This window comes from Arachis hypogaea, chromosome 17 (assembly GCF_003086295.3).
Source record: "Arachis hypogaea cultivar Tifrunner chromosome 17, arahy.Tifrunner.gnm2.J5K5, whole genome shotgun sequence".
Taxonomy (NCBI): Eukaryota; Viridiplantae; Streptophyta; class Magnoliopsida; order Fabales; family Fabaceae; genus Arachis; species Arachis hypogaea.
In genome coordinates, this window is record NC_092052.1 from 100,638,015 (window position 1) to 100,654,658 (window position 16,644).

Consider the following 16,644-nt stretch of genomic DNA (forward strand, 5'->3'; position numbering starts at 1 on the left):
TAAATGTGAGAAAAGGTGATAAAATCCTCTAAAATAAGCACAAGATAATCCACAAAATTAGGGTTTATCAATAGGGCACTCTCTAACCCTATGTGGAGAACTAGATTCCAACAAGCAACAGTTGAAGTTCTTACTAGAACCAATTCCGACCATCACCCTCTTCTTATCAAATGTGAAAAGGAAAGAAATGGTAGTTATACTAAACCGCTCATATTTGAAGCCATGTGGGAGTTACATCCAGATTTTCAAAACTGCCTAAGAACAAGTTAGAACAAAGAAAATTCTCTATTGACAGCTATTGGAGAACTTAAAAAAGACTTACTAAAGGGGAATAAGGAAATATTCAGGAACATCTTCAAAGTTAAAAGAAGACTTCTCAACAGGATTGCGGGCATACAAAGAAGCAACACGTACGGAGTAAATCCTATCTAGACAAATTGGAGCAAGATTTGAACAAAGAACTAAATGAAATTCTAGATAAGGAAAAGACCTTTTGGATGCAAAAATCAAGACAGGAATGGATAGTAGAAGGAGATAGAAATACAAGATACTACCACACCAAAACCATCATCAGAAGGGGGAAAAACAGAATTCAAAAGCTTCGAAATGAAGAGGGAAACTGGATCGAAGAAGAAGAGCTAAAAGCACATGTCCTCAAAAACTTCCAAGACCTATACCAAGAACAGGTAAATATTTTTCCAATTGATAATTTATCAAGTTCGATGCCTAATTTCAGTATCTCTGATTGTAGGAAACTCATAGCTATGCCGAAGGAAATGAAAATAAGAAGAGATATTTTTAGCATCGGATCGCTCAAGGCACCAGGAAGTGATGGACTTCCGTTTCTCATCTACAAGAACAACTGGGAGATAATGAAAGGGAAGCTATGCAATTTCATCTACACCTGCTGGACTGAACCAAAATAGATAAAACAAAGCAACACTAGCCTCTTGATGCTTGTCCCTAAGCTCAACAACCCTGAGTTTATAAGTTAATTCAGACCTATTGCTCTTTGCAATGTGTGCTAGAAAGTTATAACTAAGATTTTGGTTGATAGAATAAAGCCTCACCTTAATGACAAAATTGCGGCTCACCAATCTAGCTTTATTCCAGGAAGGAAAATCCAAGACAACATTGTGATTACTAAGGAGATGATGCACACCATGAGAAGAATGAAAGGAAAAAAGCAATTTATAGCCATCAAAACTGATTTTGAGAAAGCATATAACAGGGTAAATTAGAACTTCATGATGAGAAGACTTCAAGAATTTAATTTCCCAAGCTACCTAGTCAATTTGATTATGAACTGTGTCCAAACGGTTTCTTACAGCGTCATTTTGAATGGTAATAGAACGAAAGAGTTTGTGCCTAAAAGTGGCTTGAGACAGGGAGACCCCATCTCTCCTTACCTGCTTGTCATTGGCATGGACAAACTTTCTCACCTTATAGAAGACCGTGTTTAGAGAGGTTTATGGAAGGCAATTAGAGTGGGAAGGGAAGGACCTGACATATCCAACCTTATGTTCGCGGATGACCTTCTCTTGTTTGCTGAAGCAACAATGGATCAGATTAAGGAAGTGACAGGGGTAATTAAAACCTTTTCCAAAGCATCTGGACTGAAGATCAATGTAAAAAAATCCTCTATTGTTTTCTCTAAAAGAACCAATAAGGACATTCGGGATAAACTCACTAAATATTCAGGTTTTAAAGAACAAAGGGACTTAGGCCGCTATCTGGGGGCTATGATCACTAGTAACAGAAAAGGGAAAGAGAACTTCAAAGATATACTAGAAAGAGTCCATAACAAATTGAAAAGGTGGAAGAGTAAGTGCTTATCACTTGCGGGAAGACTTACACTAGCTCAATCGGTGTTAAGCTTAGCTCTTAATTTCAGCATGCAACATGAAAGAGTACCAAGAGGAATCTGTTTAGAGGTGGAAAAACCGCAGAGAAGCTTTATATGGGGAGATGAACCAGAAAAGAAGAAAATACATCTCATAAGTTGGAAGACCCTTTGTCAACTGAAACATTTGGGAGGACTAGGATTTAGAAGGATCAACACTATGAATGATGCTTTCCTACTAAAAATTATTTGGCAAGCTCTAGATAATCTGGAAGCACTATGGGTTCAAGTCTTTTTTAATAAGCACTTCAGAGGAAATAGATTGAATAATCTTATGCAAGGAAAACAAGGAGACTCACCCTTGTGGAGAGAAACTATAAAGCTATGGCCTACATTTTTAAACTGTTCTATTCACTACATTGGAAATGGATTATCTACACTTTTTTGGAAGTGAAATTGGTTAGAGAATAAAGGGATCCTCATAAATAAAGCGTTAAATCCGGACAGTGTGGATGTTGAAAGCCTAGTGTGGGAATGGACCAAGCAAAATGGTGAATGGGACATAGATAGACTTAATCAGAACTTGCCTCCTGAGATTGTGATGGAAATTATATGCAAACCACCACCTCAAGCCGAAAATGATGATGATAGAAGAGGGTGGAGACTGTCATACGATGAAAATTTTTCTATTAACTCTACCTACAAAGAACTCAGAAAATGGCCAAGTGAGGAGAAAACTGTTTGGAAACAACTTTGGAGTTGGAGAGGACCACAAAGAGCAAAAATTTTCTTATGGACAGCCATGCACGAGAAATTTATGATAAATCAAAGAAGAGCTAGAATTTTTGGAGGAGCAAGGGACTGTACGCTATGTACTGGAGGACAAGAAGACATCTTTCATGTGCTAAGAAATTTCCCGAAGGCTTCAACAATTTGGGTGAACCTAATTAAAACAGAAGAAATTCCTAATTTCTTTCAATTGGAATGGGATAATTGGATAGAAAGAAATCTTCAATAGCAACTGGGAAAAGATGAAGAGTTAGATTGGAGGGATGTGTTTATCACAGCTTGTTGGAGAATTTGGCAATGGAGGAACAAAGAAATTCATGAACAACAGTATATAAGACCAATGCAACCATATGCAAAAATTAATAAAGAAGCCAAGGAAATTAAAAGAGCACTTGAGAAAGCTTACCTCATCGGGCAGAGAAGAGGAAGAATTGAGAGGAATGTTCGATGGAACCCCCCACGTTTGGCAGGATGGATCAAATTGAACTCTGACGGAATAGCTCAAGGCAACCTAGGAACTATCGGTTGTGGAGGAATTTTACGAAATGAGTAGGGACGTTGGATAACGGGCTTCTCTCACAAAATCGGAGTCAGAACAGCTTTCATGTTGGAACTTTGTGGTGTGAAGGAGGGATTAGAGTTAGCCTGGACAATGGATTTTTGAAAAATAGTGGTAGAGATAGATGCTGGAGTAGTGATAAAGCTTCTCAACAAGGGAGAAAGTTTGGCCTCCCACCCTAATGTTGTGGTCAGAGAGATATACGAATTAAAAAGAAGAAATTGGAATATTCATTTTGTTCAAATATATAGAGAAGGTAATATGTGTGCAGATTACCTGACAAAAAAGAGTTTAACAGTGGAAGCTGATTTTATTTTTTGGAATATACCTCTGATAAACCCCATTTGTAGGGTTTACCTTGTGTTGAATTTAGAGGGTTTTATCATCTTTTCCCACATTTATCCAATGAAATAGCATGGTTTTATAACTTCTCCTTTAATTGTGCTTAAGGGTAAAAACATATTTTTAGGTCTTAAAATAGCTAAGTCTAATTTACCTTTGATTCCATTAGATTCCTTGATATGTTTTTTAAGTGATTTCAGCTTTAGGAGGCAAATATTGGATCAAGGGAATGAAGGAAAAGCATGTAAAAATGGAGAACTCATGAAGAAATGAGGGAATCGAAAAGCTGTCAAGCTAACCTCTTCACACTTAAATGACCATAACTTGAGCTACAGAGGTTCAAATAATGCGGTTTTAGTTGTGTTGGAAAGCTAACATCCGGGGCTTTGAAACGATATAAAATTTGTCATATTTGCGATATGTATGATGACACGTACGTGCATTTTACGCGCACACATTGTTGCTGCCATATGATCCACTTAAAGCAATACGTGGCCAGCAAATTCTAAAGCCTTGTGGGCCCAATCCAACTTATTTCTGATGCTATTTGACCCAAAGATTGAAGGGGGATGAGACATCTAGTCATTAGTTTAGTTTTATTTTAGTTTTATCATGCTTTAGTTAGTTTCTAGAGAGAGAAGCTCTCTCTTCTCTCTAGGATTAGGAGTAGGTTAGATCTATATTAGGAATTCTTAGATCTAGGTTAATTTCATGCTTTGATTTACTTTTCCTTTTGCAATTCTTCTTATTCTACCTTTCCCTCTCTAGTTTAGCATTTAATTCTTGTAATCCTTTACTTTTATGTTCATGCACTTTTGTTTCTTCTATTTTCATTTCAATACAATTTATGTTTTCATGTTCCTTTATTGTTCATTTGATTTGTTGTTGTTTAATTTCTTGCAATTGAGTAGTGTAGATTTACTTTCCTTGCACTTTTTACTATACTTTCCTTTTATGCCTTCCAAGTGTTTGATAAAATGCTTGGTTGGATTTTAGAGTAGAACTTTATGTTCTTGGCTTGGGAAGGTAACTTAGGAACTCTTGAGTAACTAATGTCCAAGTGATTGACGATTGGGAGCCATTAACTCTAGATCTCACTAATTGATTTGGTGGAGAACTAGGACTTATGGTCTTGGATTGACATAGCTCACTTGACTTTCCTTTACTATTAGTTAGAGGATGACTTAGTGGGGTTGATCCTTGCCAATTCTCATATTGTGGTTAGTGATTAGGATAGAGATCCTTGACCACCAACCTTTGTCAAGACTTTTTTTTAGTTAGTTTATTTTCATTGCCATTTACTTTTCATGTTTCTCATCCAAAAATCCCAAATATAACTCATAACCAATAACAAGGCACTTTATTGCAATTTCTAGGGAGAACGACCCGAGGTTCAATACTTCGGTTTATAAATTTAGGAGTTTGTTTTAGTGACAAATAATCTTTTGTATGAAAGTATTATTGCTTGGTTTAGAAACTATACTTTACAACGAGACTTCATTTGTGAATTTCTAAACCATCAAAAGTCCTCTCATCAACCTCCTTCTGATCTGGGGAGGATTATTAATGCTGATGAAAAAGGGATTACCTTATCCCGCTTAGTTTGTATCTAGGTTTCTTTTTGGGCATTTTATCTCCGTTTCATTACCAAAAAAAAAACATCCCATTTCACCATATGAAGTTTTTTGCTAGTCCCCCCCCCCAAATATAAATCTTTGCTGAAGCTTTTGAACTTCATTGCACACATTCTTTGGGATTTTAGAATACATCATGTCAAAATTGAGTGTCGGTGTTATCACTGCTTGAGTTAAGGTGATTCTCCCTGCCAAGGATAGACACTTAGCTTTCCATTCTTTTAGTTTTTTCTTAACTCTCTTATGAGCGAAAATTAAAGTTCATGGATACTGACAAGTGCACCGGATTGTTCAAGTAATACTACAAGGAGTATATATTGTTCCCACGAGGATTAACAGATTGAGGCAAGCAACGTCTAATTAAATATCTAATTAGATTGATGAAACCTTAAATTTCAGATTGTGGATCTTGAATAAGAAGAATAGAAGAAGAGAATCAGGAGGATGATTGTAGTTGAGAGAAAATCAATGATGAAAATGTTGAAGGATTTGAAGATGTTTAATTCTTAGAAGAACAATGCTTATGCTTTCTTATTTAATTCATGCAAAAATATTTTCACAGCAAATCATTTGTAACTAAATCCCAATCCATTAGTGATTTAATTTCTCTAAACCTAATTAATCATCCATTCCACGGTTAACTAATCGAGAGAAGAGGTGAAGAACAGTTTCGATTTTACCCTGCACAACATTCAAGAACTATCACTAGCTGAATTATATGTCACATATTCGAACTAGATCTAGATAAGTGAAGATTATGAGATGAGTTTTAAGCTAATTTCGAAATTTAATTTTTCCAAATATAAAATCAGAATCCTAGGCAGATTAAAATGTTTCCCAATAGTTTTAACCATTATTAATGAAGAACAAAATTTAATCTTGAAAAAACAAAAAAGCATGAATTGAAATAAAAAAAACACTTACTTTATTAATCCTAAAGCCAAACAGAGTTCCTAACCTTCAACAAGGAGGTTTAATGACTCATAATAGAAACTAATCCTAATTATCAGAATGGTCCTCCTCTCGTGAATAAGGTTCACTTATTTATATACTATGTTCTAGAATTCAAATTCAAAACTAACCTTAATCTTATCCTTCAGAAAGATAAGATAGCTAACTACTTTCTTCAAATTCAAATTAAAACAATAATTCAAATCTAATCTAAAAACAAATACTAACAACCAAATCTCTTATAAATCTCTTATATTTCTAGAAGGAATTAATAATAACTAACCTCTTGAATCTTCAAATCTTTGAATGTGATTAAGGCTTCTAATAATTTGATAATTGAATTTGATCCTTGTCAAGTGTTGAACAATTGAATAATGGGAGTTGAGCTTGAGGCACACCAGGCTTGTGATCTTCTACTTTGGGCGTAAGCCCAGTTTCTCCTTCTAGGATAATTGCACGCCAGGCTTGCAAGGGGACACACTGGGCTTGTGTTAGAAGCTAAGGATGCATGCCGGGCTTGCATGTATGGCCGCTGGGCTTGCATGCTCCTCTAAGAAGGCATGCCGGGCTTGTGTGTTTGGTCCTCTAGGCACCCATGCTGATGGTTGGGCATTCGGTTCACATGCTCTTTGGGTCTAGTTGAACCGTCCCTGAACCGATTTCGTGTTTCTTTCTAAAAAGCCTTAATTCTTGATTATTTTAGGCCAAAACACCTGAAAATACAATAATACTCACACAACTCCAAATATTTGATTAATGGATAAACCACCAAAAATGCACTCAAATAATTTTGTCGCTGACAAAAATACACCTGAATTTTTTTATCGACACAAATGTCCTCAAATAATTTAAAAACGCGATAAAATATCCAACATTTAATGTTTATTTCTCAAAAAATACTTTAGAGATTGAATTTCGATACGTTTTTTTGCAAGCATGGTTAGAAAAATGAGATATTTTTATGTTTATAATTTGGAGATTTTTTGCTAAGTATATATATTTCTTTGTGATTTTTTGCAAACAACCAATAATACTTTTAAAAAATCACAAAAATATATATAGTTAGAGAAAAATTACCAAATTTTAAGAATAAAAATATCTAATTTTTTTAATCATACTTGCAAAAAATCACATCACAATTCAATCTCTAAAGTAATTTTGACAAATAAATATTAAATGTTGGATATTTTGTCGCGATTTTAAATTATTTGAGGGTATTTTTGTTGATAGCAAAATTTGAGTGCATTTTTGTCAGCGATAAAATTATTCGAGTACATGTTTGATAGTTTACCCTTGATTAGTTAAGAAAATTCACTAGAAAACATAAGAAATTTTATTGAAAATATAAGAAAATCTACGAAATTCTAAGGAAACAAATGAATGCCATATTGGCTCAGAACAAGATCTTGACCCAACAGGTCAATATGATCTCTCAGCATTTGACTGGATCATAAGCTGCAACTAGCAGCACTCATGAAGCCTCATATGGTGGAGATGCCTATGATCCAGATCAACCCATGATGGAAGAGGTGAACTACATGGGAGAACCCTATGGAAACACCTACAACTCCTCATGGAGAAATGATCCTAACCTTTCATGGAAGGATCAACAGAAGCCTCAGCAAGGCTTCAACAATAATCAAGGTGGAAGATCCTAGAATAGGTTCAACAACAGACCACCATTCCCATCTTCTTAGCAACAGATGAAGACTTCTAAAGAGAGCCTTTCTGACTTACCAACCATAGTCTCTAAACTCTCTAAGACCACCCTCAGTTTCATAACAGAAACTAGGTCCTCCATCAGAAATCTGGAGGTACAAGTTGGTCAGCTGAGCAAGAGAATTCCTGAAAACCCTCCTAACACTCTTTCTAGTAACATTGAAGTGAACCCAAGAGAAGAGTGGAAGGCCATCACTGTAGAAGCTGAGGCCGGAGCTAAATGGGGTAATCTGGCATTGAACGCCAGTAAGGAAGTCCTTACTGGGCGTTAAAGAGGAACCATTCTTAGCGTTAAACACCAGTAAGGAAGACCTTACTGGGCATTCAACGCCCAAAGAAGCACAACAACTGGCGTTGAACGCCAGTAAAGGGATACAAGCTGGGCGTTCAATGCCCAAAGAGACACAAGTCCTGGCGTTGAACGCCACAAAAACTTGATGTGTGAAAATTTGTGCCGATTTGGAATTTAGACAAAATTAGAATTTCTTCCATTGCAAATATAGTCCAAACCGGCAATGGATCCTTTCAATCAAAGTTTAGAATCAAAAGATGTCACAATCCAAAAAAAAAATATAAACCAGGAGTTTTAAGTCTCGGGTCGTCTTCCCTAGGAGTTGCAAATGAGTGTCATATTTTTCGCTATGAGGGAATTGGGGTTGTGATTACAAGTGGCAAGAAAATTAAAAGGCAAGAAAGTGAATAAGCATGCAAGGTAATTAAAACTCAAAGCAAGTAAAGCAAAAAGGGAAATCAAGTGGCAAAAAGGACTCTTGGCAAGGATTGGGGAATTGAGGATTCCTATCTTAGTTATGGACCACAAACATGGTAATTGCATAGGATTAATCCTAAGTTGTCTATCCTAACATCAAGGATAAGTCAAAAGGGAATAATTGATCTCAATCCATAAGTCCTATTCAACTCACTAATTAACTTAGTGAAAGACTAGCGTCAATGGAAACCAAACCAATTAACAATCCTAACACAATGTAGAATGGATATCCATAACTCAAGTTCACCTAATTACCCAATTCCAAGTCAAGAATGTGAAAAACTATACAAAACTAGAAGAGACATTTTGTCAAACACCTATCATTCATAAAAGGGAAAATATCATAAATTGCAATAAAATAAAATCTATAACTACCAATTGCATGAGAATAATAATAGAAACTCAACAAGCATTAAAGAAAGATAAAATATCAAAATAGCATTAATAAAATCAAAATTGACAATAGTATTCATAAACTAAAAATGGCAAAGTTGAGAAAATAACAAAAGAGATGAAGATGATCAAGACAAGAAAGCTTGAAAACATAAACAAAACTATACTAAAACAAGAATTAAAGACTAAAATTAAAGGAAAATTAACTAAGAAAACCTAAATTCTAGAGAGAAGGGGGAGCTTCTCTCTTTAGAAAATGACCTACAACATGATAAAACCTAAACCTAATTGCTCCCCCCTTCATCCTTCTTCACTTTGGCTTGAAATAACTTCAGAAATGAGTTGGACTGGGTTATGGAGGCCCAGAATTTGCCCCAGCGATTTGCAATTAATAAGCTCACATGCCAGGACTTGTGCGTATGCACACTTAAACTTATTTCCACTATAGCAAATTGTATATCATTTTGAAGCCCCAGAAGTTAGCTTTCTAATGCCACTGGAACCGCCTCATTTGGACCTCTGTAGCTCAAGTTATAATCAATTTAGTACAGAGAGGTCAAGATTGGCAGCTTTCTAAATCCTTCATTTCTTGAATTCTTCCACTTTGTATGGTTTCCTTCCTCACTTCTTCAATCCACACTTGCCTTATAAGCTTGAAATTACTGAACAAACACATCAAGGCATAAAATGGGATTAAAGTGAATAAAATTTAGCAATTAAAAGGCCTAAAAAGCATATTTTTTACTTTGAAGTACAATTTAGGAAGAATTTATGAAACTATGCTATTTCAATGCATAAAATGCAAGAAAAGTTGATGAAATCCACCTAAATAAAGCAAATATATATCATGAAATGTGGATTCATCACATCCCCATACTTAAACAATAACATGTCCTCATGCTATACCAAAGGAAGATAAGAAGGGGAATCAACAATTATTCAATGTAACTATCTATATGCAATCTATCTATATTTATGTAACTATTATACCTTATACTATCTAACTATCTATATGTATTTAATTAGTCCAAGTAAATCAATTTCCAAGAAAGTATCTATATACAACCAAGGGCTAAAGCAATTATAACCAAATCCTATTCACAATTGAATTGAGTCATATAAAAGAATTTAACCAAACTTGCAAGATAAACAATAATCATAGGTGAAAATATAGAATTGATTAATTGAACCCTCACCGGATATGTGTATGAACTCTAGTCCCTCAAGTGTTTATGGTCAATTCACTCAATTCTCCTCTAATTCCAATCAAGAAATACTTAATGTACATATGCAAATATCATGAGGTTTTTTCAAGGTTGTAATGGGGCTAAGGTTAAAGGTAAGGATGTATATATGGCTAGGTGAGCTTTGATGCCAGGGCATCTTAGGCTAGTTTCACTAGCCTTTTTCTTTGTTTTTGGTAGGTTTTATGCACTTTCTTGAGCTATAAGTAAGCAAATTAGGTAGAAATTCACGTATGCCTATATTCATTCAACCATGAGTAATTTGATGCAATTTCATGATGATTTATGCTATGATTACTTGTATGCTAAGAATGATAAGAATTCTCATGATTTTAGCAAGGCTTTGATGCATTCATTGGTTGATGATAGGTGAAGGAAAGCATGGAGGATGGTTGAAGAAGGAGCATGGAAAGGATGAGGAGGAAACAATGTTGGTGGCCAAGTTGGACCATCAACGTTGCCTCAAAGTTGGAAGAGAAAACAGAGCTCTTCTCTGCATGGTTGCTGATGCTAACGTTTAAGGTAGCGTTGGACATCCAATGTTACCCCCAACGTGGTGATAAAAACTTCAATTCTGGAGCTAAATGAATTTTGAGTGGCGCGTATGCGTCTATGACGCGTACGCGTAAAAAAGCAAATTTTGATATCTGCACGGAAGCGTGCATCACGCGTACGCATAAATAAGCATTTTGACCATTTTGCGCGGAAGCGCACGGTACGCATACATGTGGAAAACGAACGTTGGAGTCCAATGTTGCCTCCAACGTGCGTGATGCCAAACCCAGAAATTGGAGTTGAAAATTTTGAATCGACGCGTACGCGTCAGTGACGCGTACGCGCGGATGAAAAAAAAGCAATGTACGCGTAAGCGTAATGGTGCACGAAATTGTGATCTTCAATGGCGCCAACAACTTGGTACGCACAATTGTAATCTCAAATCTTTGTCACAACTCCGCACAACTAACCAGCAAGTGCACTGGGTCGTCCAAGTAATAAATCTTACGTGAGTATGGGTCGATCCCACGGAGATTGTCGGCTTGAAGCAAGCTATGGTCATCTTGTAAATCTCAGTCAGGTAGATTCAAATGGTTATGGAGAATTGATAATTAAAAGATAAATAAAATATAAAATAAGATAGAGATACTTATGTAATTCATTGGTGAGAATTTCAGATAAGCGTATGAAGATGCTTTGTTCCTCCTGAACTTCTGCTTTCCTATTGTCTTCATCCAATCATTCATACTCCTTTCCATGGCAAGATGTATGTTGGGTTTCACCGTTGTCAACGGCTACCTCCGGTCCTCTCAGTGAAAATGGTCCAAATGCGCTGTTACCGCACGGCTAATCAGCTGTTGGTTCTCGATCATGTTGGAATAGGATCCATTGATCCTTTTGCGTCTGTCACTACGCCCAACACTCGCGAGTTTAAAGCTCGTCACAGTCATCCCTTCCCAGATCCTACTCGGAATACCACAGACAAGGTTTAGACTTTTCGGATCTCAGGAATGGCCGCCAATAATTCTAGCCTATACCACGAAGGTTTTAATCTTAGATTAGAAACCCAAGAGATACACATTCAAGCTTGTTTGCATGTAGAACGGAAGTGGTTGTTAGGCACGCGTTCATAGGTGAGAATAGTGATGAGTGTCATATAATCATCACATTCATCAGGTTCTTGTGTGCGAATGAATATCTTAGAGAAGAAATAGGCTTGAGTTGAATAGAAAAACAATAGTACTTTGCATTGATTCATGAAGAACAGCAGAGCTCCACACCTTAATCTATGGTGTGTAGAAACTCCACCGTTGAAAATACATAAATAAAAGAATGTCTAGGCATGGCCGAATGGCCAGCCTCCCAAAGAGGGTTCAATCATCAAAGCATGATTAAAAGAAGATTAAAAGATGAAAATATAATAGCAAAAGGTCCTATTTATAGAGAACTAGTAGCCTAGGATTTACAGAAATAGGTAATTAATGCAGAGATCCACTTCCGGACCCACTTGGTGTGTGTTTGGGCTGAGCATTGAAGCTTTTACATGTAGAGACTTTTCTTGGAGTTAAACACCAGCTTTTGTGCCAGTTTGGGCGTTTAACTCCAGCTTTTATGCCAGTTCTAGCGTTTTGACGCCAGAATTTTTATACTGATTTGAAATGCAGTTTTGGGCCATCAAATCTCGGGAAAAATATGAACTATTATGTATTGCTAGAAAGCCCAGGATGTCTACTTTCCAACGCAATTGAGAGTGCGCTAATTGGGCTTCTGTAGCTCCAGAAAATCTACTTCGAGTGCAAGGAGGTCAGAATCCAATAGCATTTGCCGTCCTTTTTCAGCCTCTGAATCAGATTTTTGCTCAGGTCCCTCAATTTCAGCCAGAAAATACCTGAAATCACAGAAAAACACACAAACTCATAGTAAAGTCCAGAAATGTGATTTTTATTTAAAAACTAATAAAAATATAATAAAAACTAACTAAAACATACTAAAAACTACCTAAAATAATGCCAAAAAGCGTATAAATTATCCGCTCATCACAACACCAAACTTAAATTGTTGCATGTCCCCAAGCAACTGAAAATCAAATAGGATAAAAAGAAGAGAATATACAATGAATTCCAAAAACATCTATGAAGATCAATCTTAATTAGATGAGCGGGGCTATTAGCTTTTTGCTTCTGAACAGTTTTGGCATCTCACTTTATCCTTTGAAGTTTAGAATGATTGGCATCTATAGGAACTTAGAATTTAGATAGTGTTATTGATTCTCCTAGTTCAGTATGTTGATTCTTGAACACAGTTACTTTATGAGTCTTGGCCGTGACCCTAAGCATTTTGTTTTCCAGTATTACCACCGGATACATAAATGCCACAGACACATAACTGGGTGAACCTTTTCAGATTGTGACTCAGCTTTTCTAGAGTCCCCAATTAGAGGTGTCCAGAGCTCTTAAGCACACTCTTATTATTTTGGACTACGACTTTAACCGCTCAGTCTCAAGCTTTTTACTTGACACCTTCACGCCACAAGCACATAGTTAGGGATAGCTTGGTTTAGCCGCTTAGGCCAGGATTTTATTCCTGTGGGCCCTCCTATCCACTGATGCTCAAAGCCTTGGATCCTTTTTATTTTACCCTTGCCTTTTGGTTTAAAGGGCTATTGGCTTTTTCTGCTTGCTTTTTCTTTCTCTTTTTTCTTTTTTTCTTTATTTTTCACCTCTTTTTTTTTCGCATATATTTTTTCTGCAAGCTTTTCACTGCTTTTTCTTGCTTCAAGAATCAATTTTATGGTTTTTCAGATTATCAATAGCATTTCTCCTTTTTTCATCATTCTTTCAAGAGCCAACAATTTTAACATTCATGAACAACAAATTCAAAAATATGCACTATTCAAGCATTCATTCAGAAAAACAAAAAGTATTGCCACCACATCAAAATAATTAATCTGTTTTAAAATTCGAAATTCATGTATTTCTTTTTCTTTTGCAATTAAAAACATTTTTCATTTAAGAAAGGTGATGGATTTATAGGACATTTATAGCTTTAAGGCATAGACACTTAGACATTAGTGATCATGTAATAAGACACAAACATAAATAAACATAAAGCATAAAAATTCGAAAAATAGAAAATAAAGAACAAGGAAATTAAAGAACGGGTCCACCTTAGTAATGGCAGCTTGTTCTTCCTCTTGAAGATCTTATGGAGTGCTTGAGCTCCTCAATGTCTCTTTCTTGCCTTTGTTGCTCCTCCCTCATGACTCTTTGGTCTTCTCTAATATCATGGAGGAGGATGGAATGCTCTTGGTGCTCCACCCTTAGTTGTCCCATGTTGGAACTTAATTCTCCTAGGGATGTGTTGATTTGCTCCCAATAGTTTTGTGGAGGAAAATGCATCCCTTGAGGCATCTCAGGGATTTCATGATGAGGAATTTCCTCAAGCTCTTGTCCATGAGTGGGATCTCTTGTTTGCTCCATCCTTTTCTTAGTGATGGGCTTGTCCTCATCAATGAGGATGCTTCCTCTATGTCAATTCCAGCTGAATTGCAGAGGTGACAAATGAGATGAGGGAAGGCTAACCTTGCCAAAGTAGAGGACTTCTCCGCCACCTTGTAGAGTTCTAGGGATATAACCTCATGAACTTCTACTTCCTCTCCAATCATAATGCTAATGATCATGATAGCCTGGTCTATAGTAACTTCAGACCGATTGCTAGTAGGAATGATTGAGCGTTGGATGAACTCCAACCATCCCGTAGCCACGGACTTGAGGTCATGCCTTCTTAGTTGAACCGGCTTCCCTCTTGAATCTCTCTTCCATTGAGCGCCCTCTTCACAAATGTCTATGAGAACTTGGTCCAACCTTTGATCAAAGTTGACCCTTCTAGTGTAGGGGCGTGCATCTCCTTGCATCATGGGCAAGTTGAATGCCAGCCTTACATTTTCTGGACTGAAATCTAAGCATTTCCCCCAGACCATTGTAAGCCAATTCTTTGGGTCCGGGTTCACACTTTGATCATGGTTCTTGGTGATCCATGCATTGGCATAAAACTCTTGAACCATTAAGATTCCGACTTGTTGAATGGGGTTGGTAAGAACTTCCCAACCTCTTCTTCGAATCTCATGTCGGATATCCGGATATTCACCCTCTTTGAGTTTGAAAGGGACCTCGGGGATCACCTTCTTCTTGACCACAACTTCATAGAAGTGGTCTTGATGGATCTTTGAGATGAATCTCTCCATCTCCCATGACTCGGAGGCGGAAGCTTTTGCCTTCTCTTTCCTTTTTCTAGAGGTTTCTCTGGCCTTAGGTGCCATAAATGGTTATTGAAAAAACAAAAAGCTTTAGCTTTTACCAAACCAAATTTAGAAGGTTTGCTCGTCCTCGAGCAAAAGAAGAAAGAAAAGAGTAGAAGAAGAAAATGGAGGAGATGGAGGGGGTTTTGTGGTTCGGCCAAGGGGGAGAAGTTGTGTGTATAATGTGTGAAAATGAATGAGTAAAGATGGGTTTATATAGGAGTGGAGAGAGGGGTAGGGTTCGGCCATGTATGGATGGGTTTGGGAGGGAAAGTGGTTTGAATTTGAATGGTGAGGTACTGAGGTTTTATGATGGATGGATGTGGATTGGTGAAGAGATTATGGAGAAGAGAGTAGGATTTGATAGGTGAGGGGTTTTTTTGGGGAAGAGGTATTGAGGTGATTGGTGAAAAGTATTATGGGAAGGTGTGAAGAAGAGAGAGAGAGAGATGAGGTAGGTGGGGATCCTGTGGGGTCCACAGATCCTGAGGTGTCAAGGATTTCTCATCCCTGCACCATGTTGGCATGTAAACGCCCCCTTGATTGCCAATCCTGGCATTAAATACCAGGTTGCTGCCCATTTCTGGCGTTAAACGCCAACTTTTCTCCCCTTTCTGGCGTTAAACACCAGCTCTGTGCCTATTTCTGGCGTTAAACGCCAGTTTGGTACCAATTGCTAGCGTTTAAACGCCAGTAAGCTTCTCCTCCAGGGTATGCTATTTTTAATACTATTTTTGATTTTGTTTTTGTTTTTTCAGTTGTTTTTGTGGCTTCACATGATCATCAACCTACAGAAAACATAAAATAACAATGGAAAATAAATAGATATGATTAAATAAAATTGGGTTGCCTCCCAACAAGCGCTTCTTTAATGTTAATAGCTTGACAGTGGGCTCTCATGGAGCCTCACAGATACTCAGAGCATGATGATGGCCTCCCAACACCAAACTTAGAGTTTAAATGTGGGGGCTCTATTTGACTCTGCATTGAGAGAAGCTTTTCATGCTTCCTCTCCATGACTATAGAGGGAGATCCTTGAGCTTTAAACACAAGGGAGTCCTCATTCACTTGAAGGAACAATTCTCCTCTGTTAACATCAATCGCAGCTTTTGCGGTGGCTAGGAAGGGTCTGCCAAGGATGATGGATTCATCCATACACTTCCCAGTGTCTAGGATTATGAAATCAGTAGGGATGTAGTGGCCTTCAACCCTTACCAAGACATCCTCTACAAGTCCATAAGCCTGTTTCCTTGAATTGTCTGCCATCTCCAGTGAGATTCTTGTAGCTTGTACCTCAAGGATCCCTAGCTTCTCCATTACAAAGAGAGGCATGAGGTTTATACTTGACCCCAGGTCACACAGAGCCTTCTCAAAGGTCATGGTGCCTATGGTACAAGGTATTGAGAACTTTCTAGGATCCTGTCTCTTCTGAGGTAATCTCTGCCTAGTCAAGTCATCCAGTTCTTTGGTAAGCAAGGGGGGTTCATCCTCCCATGTCTCATTACCAAATAACTTGGCATTTAGCTTCATGATTGCTCCAAGGTACTTAACAACTTTCTCTTCAGTAACATCTTCATCCTCTTTCGAGGAAGAATACTCATCAAAGCTC